Genomic DNA, 6001 nt, shown 5'->3' on the forward strand with positions numbered 1-6001 from the left:
TTCTTATTTTTCATCAGCAATTTTAACAAATAGGTCGATAATGTAATCTTCTTTATTGTTTATGACTTCTTACCAATGTTCTATTAGCTTTTCAATACTTTGACAGTAGAAACCACTGGGTCTTCACTCAAAGAATTCATTGATCCACTTTTTCAGCTCCATGTTGAAAAAGACTGCTGGAGGGCAGCTGGAAAAAGCATGTAAACGAACAACCGTGCGAACCAAGGAGAATGGCAACGAATAGGAGAAGCTCTTTTTACACACGTCGTATGGTCGCCACAAAACAAGTAATATAACATAAGATGGGCTCGCAATGAGATGCGAGCAAGTGCTAGCAATGGAATGAGAGAGTGACAGACAACCGTTAGATATATAAAGAGTAGGTTTATTAACATAGTGAACTGTGTGTGTGTGTGCATGCGGCAATATAAATAACGCAGGCCTTCGTGTGAACAATAGTGTGTATACAACAATATGTGTGTGAAGTTAAGCGTCGATGCTGGACTGGTTACTTGGTACAGAAGATTCTCGCTGGTTGGTCTGGCTGTTCTTCGTGGTGGAAACAATCCACTCAAACAGTGTTGAGATGAAACCGCGGTTGTTGGTGTGTGTACTCTGGTGGTGGTGCTGGCGATGGAACTGTAATAGACAGTAGATTGGTGATGTTGACGTCGTCGCTGGAAACTGGCTGGTGCTGTGTTCTGTGTGTGGTCTGCAACAAGACCTGTGAGAGGTCTAAAGCCGAGACAAACTGGCGTGGTTGAAGCAGGCTTATTTATAGATGAAAAAGGGCTCACTGGAAACCGGCAGAAAACACTCTCTCACATGACCTTATTAGAAGGCCACGATTGGACGGTATGCACCCTGGCGTGAAACAGAACTGTTGACAAATGCCGCACAAATAAGAACTAATCAGGGTGATGGACACAAGGGTCCAAGCGGCCGAAAGCTAGATGTTAGCCGCCACATTATCATTTGTAATTAAATACCGGAGAGAGAGGTTTCACTACAGGCTATAATCTGAAGATGTTATATCAGGAGACTACAGTGGGTGCAATAGACCTTACCAATCAAGTGAAGATGATGGTTAACAGTATCATGAGAGTATCTCATTTATGGATTGATGTGGATCCTCATGGATGAGCTTGTTCAATTGATATTCAATGAACTAAACAGGTCGGCTGAAATGCAGAGCATCTGTGAGGTCAAATTTCTCTTCCTTGTCATGTGAAAACATTTTCTATGCAGTTCTTTCAGTAATAGTGTTTTCACACACAACACAAATTTCTCAAGCTGTTTTTGGCAGCTTTGGAACCTTGATTGAAAGCAAAGAGAAGCAGGTGTCAAAAATGCTCATTTTTTTACCTTCTTGGCAATCTGTCATCATATCTCTGTAAAGAAGTAAAATTTATTCACATTTAAAAAGCAATAAACAAAAATTGTAGAGAAAGAATAGAGCTATAAAAAACCATAAAACACTGTGATGGAAATATAAAAATATTTTTTGTATTGGAAAAAAACAAATGAATATCTAACAACCCATTATATATATCTGTACATATACATAAATGTAGAATATTGGAATGAGTGCTCAACACTACATTGGTGGATAGATAGATTGTTTTCTAAAATGGAGGCAAACAACTTTCATGCGATCGAAAAATTGTGAAGATACTTGGATATTCTTCTACTCTTCTTAACATGAAACAAATGGTAGCCTTTATTCACAAATAAAGAATATATATATATATATATATATATAGAGAGAGAGAGAGAGAGAACGAGGGGTAATGGTGTCAATAAGACCCAAAGGTGTCAGGTAATGCTGAATAAGTGCTATGGACAGACTATAGTTAAGCTCCAGGTTCTGTGATTATGCGAATAAGGAGTCCAATGTAGGTCATATATTAGCATGCATATATATATAAAAATTAACAGAATGAAATAAAAATCCATGGCTGTGAAAGATTTCAGAACATTTATAAATAGGTCCTACAGCTGTTTCCGGGATATTTTATATATCCCTTCATCGGAGACGGTGTGAGAAAATGGTTAAACAATAGTTATTCTAGAGAAGATATGAAATAGAGAGTAAAGTGGAGGAATGAAAATAAACATGAGATATGCAGGGATATTGTATCTGTAGTTCCATTATTTAGGCAGAATGGTATATATATAAGAAGTAAGTTCCAAGGTACAAGAATCTTATATATATACCATTCTGCCTAAATAATGGAACTACAGATACAATATCCCTGCATATCTCATGTCTATTTTCATTCCTCCACTTCACTCTCTATTTCATATCTTATCTAGAATAACTATTGCTTAACCATTTTCTCACACCGTCTCCGATGAAAAGATATCCCAGAAACAGCTGTAAGACCTATTTATAAATGTTCTGAAATCTTTCACAACCTTGGATTTTTATTTCATTGTTAATTTTATATATATATGTTTCTTATTTACGATTGACGGATGTTAACACGTTTCAGCTGATATACCGTCCAACCTTCATCAGGTGTCTTGGGGAAATTTCGAACCAGGGTTCTCATTCTTAAGGTATTTTTCGTTGTTATGATTATTATTATTATTCAGGTCACTACCTGGAATCGAACTCAGAATCTTGGGCTTAGTAGCCCGTGCTTTTAACCACTATGCCATATGCCTAAGATTCCGAGTTCGATTCCAGGCAGTGACCTGAATAATAATAATAGTAATAACCTCGAAAAATACCTTAGGAATGAGAACCCAGGTTCGAAATTTCCCCAAGACACCTGATGACGGCTGGAGGGTATATCAGTTAAAATGTGTTAACAAACAAGATGAGGACAAATATCCATCACTTGTAAATGATTCCTCATCTCTTAAATATAGAACTATACATGGTACATAATTTAGAATTCATAATTTGTCTGCATATTGTGTATAGTCACCTCCCAGATAAAAACTGGGTTTTGTATTATTTTCCGCAAAGGCTTATGTCTTTATTAGGATTACTTTTATGTTATCGGTTCCCTTATTTTCCAAATGTTGTTTAGATGGGATGCCCTGCAAGAATTCCTGAACACTGACAACCTAGTTCTCAAGGATGAATCAGTTAAAGAGTTAAAGAAAAAGTTCCAAACAGGAGGTCTTGCAGTGCATCCTGTCTTGAGCTCCTCTATAACAACACCTGGAATATAAGGGAACTGGTAACCTAGGCCTGATAGAGATGAACCTGCATGCTATATTTCCTAATGAGTCTTGTTACTAACTCATTTTGGTGAAGTCACTTTTGTACATGGCTTGCACAGCTCTCACATGCCTTTATCTACATAATTTTCTTAGCAACCACCAGACTACATAGCATGGGATATGTCAGAGGCCTTCTCCAGTTTAACAAATGCTAGGTACAATGGCTTACTCTTAGCTAAGAACTTCTGTAGTTGTTTATTAGGAAGTGGCTATCAGTGCTACCATGTCCTGTCATAAACCCAAATTACATCTGATCTAATTTAACTTACCTCTTAATTAGTTGTGCTATAATTCCTTTTATCACTATCATAACTTAGGCCATCAATTTGATTCTTCTGCTGATATTTCTTTCTAGAACATTGATTCCCACTTTTTTTTTTCAGTTTTATCTGTCTAAAGTCTGACAAATTCAAATTACTCAGGCATAAAATGAAACATTGTGCATTACATAAAATAAGTACATAATTCTCATACAATTCAGCACTTATTGTTCAGTGCTACTTTAGATTTAGTTGTTTTCTTAATATTAGATTTTAGATGTGTGGTTTAGTTTTTGATAGAGCCAACCTCTTATCTGTGCTTAGAGCTATCTGGTTTCTAGTTTTGGACTAGAAATTGTTGGTAAATTGTTGAGAAGCTAAGTTCTTTCATAGGTTATGGAAAATGGAAAAAGTTCATTGTTCCTTGTTGATTCCAGAAAGATGCAATAACCTTAAACGTGTCAAATGAGCTACTTGTCATGAAATATATCTCCACTTCAGAAATTATATCATCTTTGACTTCCTTTAAAAACAAATAGTCAAATTAATTTCCAAAGCATTGTCATCATAATCAACTATTTTAAATTTATAAGCAAATTTATTGGATTTATATTTATAATGTACTGTATAATAAATATATATTACAAAAGTTGAACTGACTGAGAGTTCAAGTGTTGCTATCAGCTTATTTAACTGGTTGAATAGGTTGTTCAGTGAAACTGGAAATCCCATTTAACACAAATTTTATAAATTTGTCTTTATTTGCTGTATTAAGACACCTTGTTAGTAAATGTTCTATTGTTATTTTTAAACTAGTTTTAAAATATCTCAATTCATAAAAATATTTCAAAATATGATTATAAAAATGTGAGCTCCTTTAAGGTTAATGAAAACTCTCCAGGAGTAAATGTCTGGCTATAGGTCCCCTGCAGTAGCATGAGAGAAATAAAGGTATGATTCAACAACGCTATTTAAATCAACCTCAGCTAAGATAATCTAACTCGAATCAAGTTTACATTTTATGTTATGCCAAAACACTTTTGAGTATTGATTTAATTTTAAATATGGGTCAGTACCAGTTACACATTCTAGTTATGGCTTTGCATATGCAGATATGATTTTAAACAATAGAGAACTCAACAAAAAATGCAGTGTCTAGTAATTTTATTAAGATACTGAATTAGTCATTGATATCAATCAGCTATTGGTTTCACTATATCTTCAGATCATAAGGTAGTATTATTTCAACCTTCTATGACTAGTAAATAAACACCCTTATAATCATTAAAATTCATTTAAATCTGAAATTATACTTTCAAATTATCTATTAATTATTATAATGTAAATATCTAATAACCAGTAGACCTGTCCTTTGCATTTTTCAATGCAAGAATTCTATTGGGCGTGCTACTGATCAGATGACAAGTATTCTCTCGAGGAGTTTCATACAGAAATCTCAAAAGGTCTGGCTTTGAGGATGCTTTCTTGTTCTTTTTATGAAGTGTCCTGTCCATTATTCCTCAAAAGTGTTCAATAGGGTTCATATCTAGTAATTAATTGGCTTGGCCATGGAAGCTTTTTAATGCCATTCTCTTCCAACCAATCTTGGGTCTTTTTAACTGTGTGGCAAGGAGCCCTATTGTCCATAAATAAAGAGTCTTTAATCATTTCACCACTGGAGAAGATTGGAAGGAGTCCTTCCTGCAATATGGACACATATTTATTTGAGTTTATGTTTCTCTCAAGCAACATCAGCACTGATTGACCATTGCTCCCCACACTTTCACAGAATAGCCGCTGTGTTTTATTGTTGGCTGCAATCTTTTCACATCAAATTCTTGATCACAGTCTCCAGATCCACACTCAACCACTGTCAGAAAATACAGCAAACCTGGATTCATCTGAGAATATGATAGTGTCCCAAAATGTTAATGGCTTCTCCACTATCTTACTGGCCCAATCTTTTCTCTGCTTGACATTGGTTGGTCAAAGAAGTGGCTTCCTTCTTCTTGCTCTGTCAGTAGCCAAGTTTGAGGAGATACCTGACAGTTGTTCTAGGACTGACATCAATTTGTTCTAGGTCAGGCCTTGCAATGAGGATTATCTTCCGTACTTCTCTTAACAAAGTGAAGGGTCCTGGTCAACCTGGATGAGGGGATGTAGACTCTTTCCCTCTCTAGTGAATTGCACAATCACTTTATTAACTGTAGAAAGTGAGATTCCAAGGTTTTATGTTATTTTATGCTAAGTACACCTTCAGACTGACCCACAATATGACTGCTTTGAAATTCCGACAGTTCCAAGGCTTCTTTTGTATGTGGCATGATTAAACAGTCACATATAGAACCCGAAACATAAAAATGCCAATTAATAAAAAATATAAACCTTTTTAATTTAAAATAAACATAAAATAATGTTTTATGGGATGACAATTTACTTGTCAAGTCTGTGTATGTGTGTGTGTATATATATATATATATATATATATATATATATATATATAT

General features: G+C 35.0%; 1 long non-coding RNA gene across 1 annotated transcript in view; it reads right to left on the reverse strand.

Annotated features, from left to right (window-relative positions):
- Nucleotides 1-364: 364 nt before the first annotated feature.
- Nucleotides 365-6001, reverse strand: part of LOC106876334 (uncharacterized) — a 16397-nt gene continuing 10760 nt past the window's right edge. Inside the window, exon 2 of the long non-coding RNA XR_001410232.2 lies at nucleotides 365-1391. This is a non-coding gene — a long non-coding RNA (uncharacterized LOC106876334). The remainder of the gene's footprint in view (nucleotides 1392-6001) is intronic.

Source organism: Octopus bimaculoides, chromosome 3, assembly GCF_001194135.2.
Source record: "Octopus bimaculoides isolate UCB-OBI-ISO-001 chromosome 3, ASM119413v2, whole genome shotgun sequence".
Taxonomy (NCBI): domain Eukaryota; kingdom Metazoa; phylum Mollusca; class Cephalopoda; order Octopoda; family Octopodidae; genus Octopus; species Octopus bimaculoides.